The sequence below is a fragment of the Condylura cristata genome, unplaced genomic scaffold, assembly GCF_000260355.1.
Source record: "Condylura cristata isolate star-nosed mole 26May11 unplaced genomic scaffold, ConCri1.0 scaffold00007, whole genome shotgun sequence".
Taxonomy (NCBI): domain Eukaryota; kingdom Metazoa; phylum Chordata; class Mammalia; order Eulipotyphla; family Talpidae; genus Condylura; species Condylura cristata.
The window spans coordinates 43,470,439-43,484,953 of record NW_004567108.1 but is presented as its reverse complement, the minus strand read 5'-3'; the positions used below and the strand labels follow the sequence as shown (position 1 = coordinate 43,484,953).

Genomic DNA, 14,515 nt, shown 5'->3' with positions numbered 1-14,515 from the left:
CCCCCCGCCTGTTACCATAGACATTGTTTCCTTTGTGGTCTTTGAGGAGACAGTCCACATGGGCAAAACAGTGTCTGTGAACCAATGTCTGAGTTCCTTTTTATCTTGCAGACATAGGTTATTTTGATAACCTATGCATTATGTATTTAAAATACATCAACAGGCTTTTGGTCTTCTAGAGTAAGATGCCTATGGAAAAATTACTCTAACAATTAAAGTTGCTATATGCTAGTTAAGTCATCCTCTAACACCATAGATTGCCTTTCTGAGTCAAGTACCAGAGATGTTAACAGTCAGCAACACACTCTCAAAATCTGAGAACATTTTTTTTTTCCTGTACGATGGGGTGGCCAACACTTGTTTTGTTTTCTTTCAAAAATACACCATCTCACAGAGATGGCATTGAGCCTCCGAATGTGTGGGCTGAATACGCAATGCAGTTAACATATGGCTCTCCATTAGGCTTGCATTTCAACAAGACAGTATTGGAATTATCTTCTTTGGAGAGGCGTGTTAAGCTGTTGCATCAGAAATGGAGAGTGGATTAACACCCACATTTCCCTCCAAAGTTCCAGCTATATCTCAAATGTGACTGAAATAAGCAACTGGTGGTCTGTCACCTGCACAGCAGCCAGCATTGGGAAATAAGGCAGCCACCACAGTCACTAAGGGGGAAGTGACTTCATCATCCTGGCACAACAGTGGAGTTCACAGTGGTAACATCTGTGAGATGCTTTTCCTTGACAGCACTAAAGACATCTTTGTGGAAAGAGTGTTAGACCCCAAAGGGGATCAGACCTGAGTGGAGATGAACCCCACGACTCAAGGTATACTTTCCAGCTTCATGACTGGGCCATGCCACCTGCACCCTTGTCCAATTAGTGTCAGTGCAAGAATTCCAGTATTAAAATTGTGATTCCTAGGACTCGCCTTCCATTAATAATGCTCCCTCTTAGATCATGCTTAGTAAAATAAGCCAGAAGGAAAAGGAAAAGTACCAGATGGTTTCACTCATAGCAGGGGTATAAAGGACTAGGGGAGAAAATAATAATGAACTGCATACCAGAGACATTTTATGGGGATGGAGTGGGGAATGGGATCAAAAATTGGAGACAGGGAGTGCACTGGACTATGGTGATGGCACACGGGTGATTTGGTGATGGGAAGCCCATGGGGATTACAACCGAGATTGAAAAAGGCACAAAATATGTAAAAATAAACATTAATTTAAAAAATAATGCTCCTAAGACATCTTAATGTAGCAGAGCAGATGATCCACAAACACATCAGGGCAACACACATATTACACACACACACACACACACACACACGCTGATGGTGTGATATCTGGCTTCACACATCAACTTGGCTAGGGGATAGCACCTACTTGTTTTATCAAACATTAGTGTAGATGTTGCTGTGAAGGTGGTTACAGACACAAGTAACAGGTGAAATCAGCTGAATGTAAGTAATGCACAATATCCTCTATACTGTGAGTGAGCTTTATCTTACCAGTTGAAGGTTTTAAGGAAAAAGATGTTCTAAAGAAGCAATTTCTACTTCAAGACTGAAACAAAAACAATCCCATCTCAGTGGCCCACCTACAGATTTCAGGTATAAGGCTACAACATCTCAATTTGTAGCTTTCTCAATTTCCAGCTTTCTGACCAACCTCTATAGATTTTATACTTGCTAGGGTTCACTTGCTCCTGCCATGATTCATGCCTTCCCTCCAACTTTTTCATGACAGTTAATATTTTGCGTGGATATAAACATCTAGAGGGAAAATTATTCTATGGAGTGTTTATTTGGAGAAAACTAGTATATATTTGTCCCTATTTTGTTATATGGATTTATCTTAATAGTAATGGTTTTTATTGGAGCTTTATAAAGTGCCTGGTAAAGTATTGTGTTTGACAAAGGCTTTGTTAGGGAAGTTATAACAACCCTTTCTTTCATAGAGAAAAGGGTTTAGAGAGTTTAATTTTCCTTTCAGGAATATTTAAATTACAACCTGGGTCTAAGTTTTCTAAAACTTATGCTTTCTAAAAAATTAATAACCTTTAAATCTTTGTAACATCTGTATTTCAAATTCATTTTCTTGTGTAAAAGGTTAAATGTTAAATTTATAGTGAAAAATTATTGGCGATTGTAAAGCATTTTAACACATAGCACACAACAGAAGAATTCAATACAACAGCTGAATTATTCCTTCTCATTGCAATCTAAACTTATTCCAGACATTTGTGTTGCATTAGCATCAAAAGAAAACATGTCTCAATGTAACTAATTTTTAATGTTCAAAACAGATCAGTTCTAAACATTTTTCACTTTGCAGTTATGAAGTAAGAATCACTACCTTTAGAAAAATGACATCTGGAAGTTAGAATCCTTGTAGTATGTTACTTTGAATACTATCCGTAATATGAACCATTTATTTTCAAGAAAAAGTTTACAAGATAGAGCTTATTCTTGTCAGTTTAAATGCCCAGAAGTCTTTGAAATAAGGCTTTTTCAACATTTTCTACTGCTAAGTTACTGGTGTTAGAAAATAATCGTTTTTTAACAAATAACATCAAAGACGTGATTTTAAGTGCTGTACTGCCACTTAATATGAATTTAAAAAAAAAAAATCACTGTTCTCTCCAGTTTCTTCCCTTATAAGACAGAAAAGCTCCTACCTTAGAATGCAGTTAGGAGAAAATATGGGTAATTCAATATCTAATATAGGAAAGAGCACATGAATATTAACTAAGAATAGCTGATGCGTTTTTAGTGTATATACACCACATACAAGGCAATAAAGTATTTTATATATAAGCTCACTAACTTCACAATAGCATTCTCTGCTTTATAACATTCCTATTCCCATTTTACCAAGGAGAGTATTGATGCACACAGACACTAATTGACTTCTCAAAAGGTCACACAGCTAAGAAGTAGCAAGTCATGTGTAAATTCCACCAGTCTGGCACCAGAATCCAACCATTTTAAGCTAATTTTCCCTATTTCTAGACTCCAATAAATCTATGATCCGTGTGGAAAGTAAATTAGTATCTAATAATTTATGTTATTTCCACTTCAAGCTGGACAAACTACTTCCACAAGGTCAACCACCAAGATAAGAGCCTCCTAACATCACATCCCACCCTGCCTTTGAAGGTCACCAAGCCAGGAGACAAACGATTTAACCAAATAATTGTGGCATTGTCATAGATAGTTTGGATGACCAGAATCCTAAGAAATAAAACTTTTCTCTCTGCTCAGAAGATGTAGAAATAAGGATCACTGGTTTTGTTTAAGGGGAGATCATTTTTAAGAAGAATTAAACCTTGATTCACTAAGCTTTTTCACTAAGCATGTTTCTGGGCTAGGTCTTTTCCACTTGAGAAGTGTGTGCTCTATTCTCAACTCATTACCTGTTTGAACTGAAATCTTCATTTTTCTGACCTATAAAATGAGTATATTATATACCCTGACTCATGAGATCACCTGAACAATGATACGATTTTTTGCAAACTCAAGTGTTCTACAATTGCAAGTCGTGAATTCATAGTGGGCACTCATGGAAGCCATGAACAGATGCCAATACTAAGCTCGGAGAGCAAAATGCAAACTAGTTAGCAATAGAGCAGGAATGCCAAATTCCATAAAGGCGCTGGAGTACATGAATTTAAATAGTAAAGACTTCCTTTGCGATACTTAGCTAACTAAAATGACCTTATATTAGCTATAACAGCATCAGTCCTCTCCCTAGCTTTAATGAAAAGCTGACTAGATGCCCTTAATATGACCGCTCTTCAGCATCAAGGAGATGCTCTTGATAACAATTACCTGAAAATGTTACTTAGGAAATACAAGTGGGGCCATGGGTGAGTTTGGGAAAACGATGCATGGCTATGAGGACACCAACTGGTGGGATACTAAGTGGTTGATCATGTAAATTTCATCATTTTTTAAGAACTGGAAATTATCTCCTGTCTCAAGAATTATTTCAAAGATCACCACTAACAGTAAGTTCCCTAACAAATGTCACTAGATGTTAAAATATTGCAAAGTTATGATGTTCACTTACCACTGCAGTAGTTAAGTGATCAAAAAAATTGGTAGCTAGTCTTTACACAGTTACAAGGAACCCAAAGTAATTGAGATCAAAGCATTAGTTTTTCAAGTATCTCTGCAAATATTCTCAAACGTACATGAAAACTTTCATGAAAAGTTTGAATAAGTTTTAGGGGAATAGACATAAAATGCAAAAAATGAGCTACTCTGTCTTCTGCCTCGTCACAGAGAGAGGGAACAGGACAGCAAATTATCAGCAAGTGTGTGTCTATCTATTGTGATGACGAAGGGGCAATGACTAAAATTGCCATCATCTCTCCTAAAACATCCCCAGTGTGCATTTTCATCCTTTAAATGATGCTTATATTATAAGCTCAGAATTCTAAGAGCACATAATCTTCCACATCATGGATGAAGCTCCGATGGGAATAATGAAGTCATCAAGGCACTCTTGTCACCTAACACACTTTCCAAATGGTAAGACTGATCTTCAACTGTTCTATCAGCAGCACCTTGAAAATCCTACTAATTACCAATGCCTTATACCTCTGTGTCAAGCACTGTGTTGTGTCAAAAAAAAAAAAAAAAAAGAAAAGAAAATATCCTCAGATCTAAGATCAAACATTGTGTGATTTAAGCTAGGTTGCATAGAGGAGACCTATATACAATATATAGCTGTATTGGAGAGTCATTGTTTAAACCATAACACAAGAAGGAATGGTTCAAGTCACTTCTTGCAACATACCTTGCATTACAGTTTTAATGTGAAGGTGTGAGTGAACAAAGACAATTAGGCAATGCAGAGCTGGAAAGCTACTAAGACAAGAGAAGTCAGAAACTTGAATCTAAATGAAAATAAAAAAAATTAAAATATATAACATATATTTTATTTTCATATCCTTAATTGACCAAAAAGATAACCAGTTGCCTAAAGTAATAGTAACAATGAATTGGTTTATTACAGCATGAAATGAATAAACCAATGTTATAACAGAGGGAGAAATTAGGAATATTCTGCCTTCAAATGATACTACCTCAAAATAAAAAATATGTATTGCAAACTGGGTAGCCACAATATTTTAAGCATATAATTTTTTTATTAAGAGAACATAGAAAATTCAGTCACATAAAATGCTTAAGTAAAACAGGAGAGGGAAAAAAAAAGTACAAAAAATGCTGATCAATAAGCATGTGCATAGGACCTTTCAGACTTCAACTGAGACAAGTGGGAGAGCTGTGATGGCTCTTCAGGGAGACACCCCCCCCCCCAAATGCCAGTCTTTGGAGAACTATATTTGAGTGCCAGTTCCCACCTAAAAGCCTTAGTCTTAATGAGAATTTAATTCCTTTGAAGATGGACATCGTGTCTTCCTTTTGGAGCTAAATGTAGAGCAATGGGTGGTGGGAAAGGAAAAACAGGCTGACTTCCACATGTAGGTGTTGAAGTCCCTCTTTTCATTTTAGTTCTTGCCATTCTCTCTAGTTCCTGGATCCCATATAGTGTTTCTGGTTCCCCAGTTAAATAATTACCACAGAAACTAGGTTTTAGAAGGGAGTGAAAGTTAGCTCTGTCATACAGGTTACAAGTTAATGTAATGGACTCAAAGCATGTTCTTGTGAAGGATACCAGAACTCTGAGGCGTCTCTTTTCACACCTAGTTTCTTCACAAAGGATTGTTGTGATGCTTGAAAGTGTTCTAGGGGGAGGTTTTGCCAAGGTCAAGAATAACATCTTTTACCGTTTTACCTTCAAACACAGCGATTGTGCAGAAACTCCAGCATAATAAATTTACATGGTTTAAAAAAAAAAGTCAATTTATATTGCTGCAAAAGTACTTTCAGCAAGTCATTTCCCCTGGCCTCACCACAGAGTCCCAGGAGTGACTTCTTACTATGTCTTTAGAACCAAGTGGCTAAAATAGGCATAAACTTGGCATTTATAATGGGATTTGATAAGTGACTTGTCCAAAATGGTATAGATAAAATGTGTGAAGTCTCAATTCAACTCCATGACTTTTCGTACCAGCAGTAGATATATATTTATACAAATTTTTTTGTTGGGGAGGGCAAGAAACCTAGAGGAGGAAGCGGGGTGAGATTAAGAAAAATGTGGCTTGGTGCCAGGTGTTACAGTAGGAGCCGCCAGTTGCCAGGCTGTGAAGTGAGCTGACCTAGTTGTTAGAACATCAACAGCTGCAAATCACATGGTTGCTGGGACCATGATGGCAGTGAGTCTGCAGTGACTATGCCAAGCTATGTACCAGGGGAGAAAAAGGAAGAATGCAAATTAATCTGAATGGGTTATTGATTCACAGGTACTACAGATGAGCAAGATTAAAAAGAAAAGTTGAAAGTCTCTCAAGATTACTTGCTTAGGAAAAAAGGATCAATTTTTTTCTTAGCATAAAACAAATTGTTACCTCCAAGAAGTCAGGTAATAAACATTCCCATCAGGGTTGAAGACAGTTTTCTTTTAAAATATTTAAAGGAATGCATCTCTGAGATCATTAATGATGTTTACAAGAGGAAGAAGACAAAGAGTGTCCAACTTGTATGAATTTGCCATAGTTCTCTTATTAATCTAACTAATGCCAGTTGCCAGAACAACCTTAAAGACCTCACACTATGAAATAGTGCCCACACTGTGTTATGAGCTAAGCCTGAATTTTAATTCAGACCTCTATTTCTTATTTTGCTTCAGAAGTGAGATCAAAATGAGGTGTTTTGCAAACTGTAGGCAAAACTATACTGTTAGTATTTTATACTTTTTTAAAACTCCTTTGTTCAAAGAACAAATTGTCCTGCTGGAATAAAAGTACAATTTTCAAAGCAGTCACTTCTTGAGCACTAAAAACAATATGGCATTAACTGCCCAATTAATATATTTGTTTAGTCTGAAACATTTGGAAAAAGTGAAAAACAAAAAGTTGCTTTCATAAACCATATTCAAAACCTTGCACAGAGCACAAAACCACTATTAAATTCATGCCATATGGTATCTGGTCATCCTTACATAACCAGCTAGGGAGCTGACTATTATCTTCCAAGCTTTATTAGAAAGGAAATTTAGTTCCAGAAAGGCAAGTGTTCAGGACATCAATAATACTCAAATCCAAGTGCTGACACCAACCAATATATTCTCCACCAGTCATTTGAGGTTAAAGGTATAGGTGACAACTACCCACAGTACCACTGGGAAAGATGAACAAGTAAGCAGGAGTCAACCATAAAACTACATCCTAACCTTGTTTTGGAGGGGAAAAAAAAAATCAAATCATTAAGGATTGTTGGTTTTTTGCTCTTCATTTGAACATAAGAAATGAATCTAAAAACAAGTGAATGGAAAAGTATGACTAATACGGAATTAGATGTTAAACTATTATTAAAATACAATTTTAGTAAAAAAGCTGCTAAGAAAATATTTGAGTTAGGTATGTAAGGCTTTATCGCAATCAAGTATACTGAAGTGGGAGATGAGAGGTAACAATTTGATGTGTTTTGAAAAATCCATCTAACAAAGACTCATAACTGGTTTTTTAAGTGATATGTACAAAATTTCTAAAAATGTGTCACTGCTCATTTTTCACTTCTATACTGTCACATCAGTTAAGGAAAACTGCATGTTTCCCTCAAAGGCCTCCTGTGCATTACATACAACTTGAGTTCTGATACTGTATCTTACATTCTTTGCCAACTCTAATTGATTATCTTATAGAAGAATGAAGTGGACCAGAGACACTTCACTGGCCTCAATCTAATAACCACTTTTTAAGTCTTAAACAATTAGGTTGAAATACAAAGTACAGATGGAAATAATATACATAGGATTTCAATGTGATTTCTATTAGTGAAATTATAGTTGTAACACTAAAATTTAGGTTAATAGTGGGGTAGGGGAATGGTCGAGGACAAGGATGATGGGAGTACTGATGGACTAGGGTAGTTCACTTCATGTGCTTTGGTGGGGAGCATGGTATGGTTACCAATGGGGAGCATGGTATGGTTACCAATGGGGAGCATGGTATGGTTACCAATGGGGAGCATGGTATGGCTACCAATGGGGAGCATGGTATGGCTACCAATGGGGAGCATGGTATGGCTACCAATGGGGAGCATGGTATGGCTACCAATGGGGAGCATGGTATGGTTACCAATGGGGAGCATGGTATGGTTACCAATGGGGAGCATGGTATGGTTACCAATGGGGAGCATGGTATGGTTACCAGTATGAAGAGGTAAACTTTTTACAAAATGAAAGTTTCTGTGTGTAATTTGGGACACATGATTTTTAAAGTTGTACAAACTTGACGACTGCAGTTGAGAAAGCCTAGATATTGTTAGGCTCAAGGATTGGAGAGTCTCTGGTGAATCCTCTCACTGTCCCCCCTACTCTGGCCTGTTCCCCAGTTCTGTATGCATAAATCAATCTTTTTAAAAATAAAACACTATCTTATCAAACAGTAATAGCTAAGGTCCTTTTCATTGCAGCACAAGAATGCAATCAGGCTAAAAGAAACAGTACTTATCAAAGTTACTGTTTAAAAAGTTAATTTATAGCAACATGGATGGAGCTGGATGAGATAATGCTTAGTGAAATAAGCCAGAAAGAAAAAGAAAAATGCCAGATGGTTTCAGTCATCTGGCAAGAGTGTAAAGGATTGGGGGGTGTGGTGGGGGCAGTGAATTAAAATGGAGATGCAAATGAAATAAAGTAAAAACTAAAACAATGAACAACTATAAACCAGAGACATTTTATGGAGGTGGAAAGGGAATGGGGCGGGAAGAGAGCACAGGGCTATGGTGATGGCATAGTCATCACCATCAAGTGGTGGTGGTAAGTCCACGGGGATTATAACCAAGATGGAAAAAGTTCACAAAATGAAGACTGATGTAATATATAACTACCGTAATAAAAAGTTAACTTACAAAGAGAGGTCTTAGGGAATAAAAGGAGAGTGACACTTTGTAGGGTAAATGGAAGTTATCAGCCCCTCCCAACCTGCCATCAGCATCTATGATCAACACCTGTGGTCTGATACTCAGGACTCATGGACAGCAGGAGTGTGCTGTGGACATGTGTAAATGGGCCCATCTGAGCTGAGTGACAGAGCATGGAAGTGCAGGAAAGGATGGTACAGGGAAGTGTGGTGGAGAGCGAAAGGGAGCCCCAAATTGCTATCTTCCTGTGGGCCTGTTTGCCCCTAACTGGTGGGGATAATGCCAAAAGCTCCAAATTCTCTTTTCAGTTGCCTAAACTGACATGGAACCTACCCAACCTGGGATGGTTGCAGAACACAGTAAGAAATTGTGTTGGAAACATTAAAATTCAAACACTGATTTGCAATGCTTATGAAATGACACTGTGACTTCTTTAAAAGGAAAGAAAAAAAATCAGACAAATGACTATGTACAGCTGTTGATGGAAACCATTCTCATTGCTAATCCAAATGAAGAGAAATGAGAGCGACTGATTTTCTGAGCAACTGCTCAGCGTACGCCTGTTTTCAAAGACATTAGTAGCAGTGAGTAATCAAAACCAATACACACATGGAAAGAACATTGCAAGACAGTAGGCGACAAGACAAAATAAACAATATACACAGCTCATTTCCATCACTTCCCACAATAAACCATAATTATATTTTCTGTTCTTCCTGACAATGCTCAAAGGTTAGGGACTGTGTGCTTTAATCTTCAGAGCATGGATCATGTGGCTGGCATATAGGTGATAATCAGTAATTATGTGATTTGAATCAGATGAGGAGGAGATCACTGGGAACAGGTGGAAGTCTCATCATGGAAGCCAAGGGCTTCTACAATCTGGCTTCAAAGTAACAGCAATACAACCCCCACTGGATTTAAAATAAAGCCAAATTGCTATGATGCAGGTATTGTGAAGTTGTGCCAAAGCAGCAGCATACCAAGAGATATTTGGGAATCTGGTTCCTATCTATTTCTCCACCCTAATTTCTATGTTTGGTGTGTGTGTTTTGTGCGTGTTTTGCTAAATTTACTTGCAATTTTGCATGCAGTTCCATCATGTCATGTCACCCTGTTCAATCAGTAATACTTTCCTGATTACCCTTTAATCTATGAGTAAACAAATTTCAAGTCTCAAGCATCCTCCTGAATCCATTTAAAATAGAAGGGGCCACTCCCTCACTGGGATAATCCTTCCATTTACCATAAACTATTCCTTCCTATTTTATATATTTACTAGTGTGTATGCCACTGATAGGTTCTAAGTTTCTTTAGAAATAGTTTTATTCATCCCTGGATCTACGGTGAGTAGTGAAATTATATATATATATATATATGCTGGTAAATAAATAAAATCCCATGCCTTGAACACATCCTCATAAAACACAGTGAAAAATCAACTTGCCGTCTTATGCAAATCAGACTAAGCCTCTCCCCAAAGATATCCTTGTCCTATTCCTGGAACATTAGAAAGTTAGCTTTCAAGGCAATTTGAATTAAGGATGCTAAAAAGCTGACCTTAAAAATGAGCTTATGATGAATTACTTGTTTGGGCTCATGGTACCCATACGGGGGAACAAACAAGGAGTCAGAGAAAGAGGTGATGACCAAAAGTAGCAGAATTAAGGAGATACTATCTTGCTGACTTTGAGGGCCGAAGAAGGCCACTGGTCAAAATGCACATCCTCTAAAAATCTGAAAATGTCAAGAAAACAATTCTAAAGTCTCCAAAAAGGAATGCAACCCTGTAATACACTGCTTTAATCCCAGTAAGACTTGTGTTAAAATTTCTAACCTACTGGCCCTCCTTGGTGGCGCAGCAGGTTAAAGCACAGCACTGAGAAGCTTAAGCCGCTTCAGCATGAGTTCAATTCCCGCCTGCCCCCCGAAGTGACCACATGGTGTGGCAGACCTCTCCTAACCCGCCCGCTGCTCCCCTCAGCAGTGTACTTCGTCGATCTGCCTGTTCTGTTTCCTGCTCTGTCTCTGGTGAATTCTCTCACATCTCTGGCCAGTAACCCAGATCTATATGAGAAAATAAATCTTAAAAAAAAAAAAATTTCTAACCTACAGCAGTACAAGGTAATGTATGTTGCTTTAGCCCACTACGTTTATTTAGTCCACTGAGTTCCCTAAGCAACAGAAACCTAACCGGAAGTTTCTTAAGGCTTCTGTGTGTGTGCTTCTGACATGTCGCTAACCTTTCAAAACATGTTACTAACCTCTCAATTCAATACAAAAGCTACAATTTTCAACAAAAATTATGGATAAAGCAATGTACTCCATATTTTACAGCATTATTGGACACGATATCCACAAATACCCTGCTCCGAGAAAGATTATTCCCATTTAGATGAGGAAACGGAAATTAAGCGACTTTCCCAAGATCACACAAATAATAAACTGCAGCATAAGATGCACAAGTGCTGAAACTTACCTTACTTTTGCGCAATCCTGGGGTCCCCAAATCCTCTTCTGGAATGGCGGATGATCCCGGCGCACAGAGGAGTCCCGGTGTTTTGTTGGCTGCTTTAGAATTTATCTTCCCTTTTCCCCCACACCTAACTCCTCAGAGGCAAAACGCTGACCCCTGCCCTTGGCTTTCATGCAGAAATGCTCACAGGATCTCTTCTCAAATTGAGAACATCCTACAAAGCTGCAAAATTGAGTGTGGGTTTTTGGCTTCTCCGCTCTCCTTTATACTTGCTCCCCTGCTGGGCGGAAGCTTAACTTCCCTTGTTGATTGCACCTGACAGCCAAGGACCACTTAGTGGGAGGTGGGTGTAGGCAGGGTGTGCCTATTGAATGAAAAAAAAAAAAAACAATTAAAACACTCTGACTAGGCCATGGCAGTAGGGGGTCAGGGGTTTGATCATCTTTTCCACGATCCAGAACGCTAATCAGTTACTGTTTTCAGAGCATGGGGTCATCAGAATCACATGAGGTCTTGTTAGATGCACAAATACACCATTCTTGCTCCAGAACTACTGGGTCAAAACCTCTGGGGTGACATCCAGCAATTTGCCATGTAACTAACCTCCCAGGTGAGTCCAGTGCACCCTCAAATTTCAAACCACTCCTGTAAACAGATCTTGTAGCCTGAAGGCCTAGTAGAGTTGTGTTCTAGCTTTAACAGTTAAACAAGAGAAGGAAGTTGGTGTCACATATTCGAAAGTAAGCATAAAATTCCAGCACTGCTGATTTTATAGACTTAAAGAAAGGGTTGGGGATGATTCACAACCATTAATAAAGCAAAATTTTAAATCCTCGCTACTATGATGTTTATATATATGGCTTATCAGAGCCAATGCAATAGGAGAGATTCATGTGTCATACGACCTATTCTTCATCACATGGGGCATTGAGTAGGATACTAACTTGACACAAAAATCAAAACACCGGGATTTCATTTGGGGTCAAGGACCACGGGAATTAGGATATGCTGAGTTGAGGCAGTAACAGCAATTTGACCACACTGCTAATGCAGGCACAACTTCTGGTTAAAAGGTTTCAATACCGGATGATGGGAAACCCACGGGGATTACAATTGAGATGGAAAAAAAATTTTCCAAATTGTTTTAAAATTAAAAAAAAAAGGCGGGTTTCAATACCATTTAGAAACAAACCAAAAAAAGAAAGGGTTAAGTATTTAGATGTTTTAAGGTACAAGAGACAAATCTTTCACTGCATTTCTTTTCAGACTTTAGATCTCAAGGACAGGAGTAGATATTAGCTAGGCACTAGAGGGTGAGATTTTGAGCTAAACGTGCACTCGTGCAACATACCCAACCTCACAGATTTCACTAACCTTCTATTCCCCAAATAATCACCACTTATAATCTAAATTCTGGTTTTTTTTTTTATGAGAATTATGGAGTTCAGAACTTCAGACTGTGAGTATAAACTGCAACTAGTGTATTTTTTCACTAATCAATTTATAGTTGGGGAGCATTATCTGCTAAACTTAGGTATAATGAATATTGTATATTAATGGTTAAATAAGTTTTTAGAAACTTTTGTTCTGGAAAATCTTCTTTGGGGATGGAGGTTTCTCTGAAACTCAAAAAGGAGAAGAATCACAATAAACATGCTTTGGGATTGTAGTTAAATCAGGATTAACACAAAGGCAGGGGAAACCTGGCCAGAAGCCAGAGGATTCTCCTCAAAAGAGAAACTAAATTGCAAGTTAGGAGAATGTGTGCTGGAAACTAAGACAAAAAGAGACATATTTTAAGTTGCTACTGAGGATCATGCATTATGGAGTATGACTGGAGCAGGATAAAATCTAACAGGAGAAAGATAGGTTCTCAGAGAGCAAGCCACCATTACTACTCAAAAGACATCCAACTGCAGGAAAGCGAGGCCCCAAGCCACCAGAAAGGACGCAGAAAACAATGTTGCTGTAGCAGCACAGGTGATTACTTGGATGTGGGAAATTCTAAAATCAAGGGAAAAAAAATTTTTAGGAAGGACAAATAGCAGAAATATTTGTATTGATTAAGCCTCTGGGAACTTCAGCTGTGAAGCAACAAAAGCAGGCTGATTCACTTCACATTTTTATTGATTGAGAGAGAGATATTAGGAAGAAACTTCCTTTAAAATCTATGGGTCTTTACTGGTCTGTATCCAAGTTCTGTGTGCATAAAAATAAATAAATAAATCTTTAAAAAAAAATATTGAGTCTTCACTGACAAAAGCTTAAAAATTCCATGCAATCTTGATAAGTTGGAAATCTCCAGAAAAAAGAGAAAGCACTATTTTCCTTTCAGAGGAATCCTGTTCTTGAACAATGAAGTCTACAACAGCTTTTACATTAATATTTTTTTCTCTGTTCATTTCTCCCTGTAGTGATATCACACATTACCCTGCCTTCAGTATATGGGCAGAGAAAAGTATTCATAGGAGAGACTAGTAATTTAGGACATGGGTAAATTGGTTGGAGCGTATCAGAAAGGACAAAATGTATCCCAGCTGTTGGTAAGGGAGAGGCGAAGAAGCCATAGGGCTGATTTTGTTTTCCCTGACTGGCTACTGTTGTCTGGATCACTCCCCGCCTCTCTCACTGCTACATAGCAAATGAAGAAAAATATTGGTGACCTTAGGAAGTCTGTGAAAAGGGAAAGATGACAACCTTGGAGGGGAAATACAAATTGTGTGACTGCCAGTGGAGTGAAAAAGTTTCCAAGACAGAGTGGTCTCATGATTTCATCGAAAGCTTGAGTGATCATCCCAAGCAAAAGTCCTTTCAATTAACTGTTAACATAGCTCACGTTTTCAGTCTTCACAATAGTCCGAGTTACGTATTGGTAGCTGTTTTCAATTCTCAGTTTCAATTTTTAACTGTTTCTAATTAGGAGTTATCTGATAGCTAAGAGTAAAAACCAGCTTATGATGCTGACATCACTTTAGAAGGTCATTGAGGGAGTTTATTCTATATTTTTTTTAGTAGGCTCATTTCTCCATTTAGTGAGTG

At 37.9% G+C, this 14,515-nt stretch overlaps 1 long non-coding RNA gene across 2 annotated transcripts in view; it reads right to left on the bottom strand.

The window, feature by feature from the left end:
* The window catches only part of LOC105853351, a 329,248-nt gene that overhangs the window by 139,857 nt on the left and 174,876 nt on the right, over nucleotides 1-14,515 (bottom strand). For both annotated transcript variants that reach the window (XR_001145186.1, XR_001145187.1), the window contains exon 5: nucleotides 11,480-11,840. This is a non-coding gene — a long non-coding RNA (uncharacterized LOC105853351). The remainder of the gene's footprint in view (nucleotides 1-11,479; nucleotides 11,841-14,515) is intronic.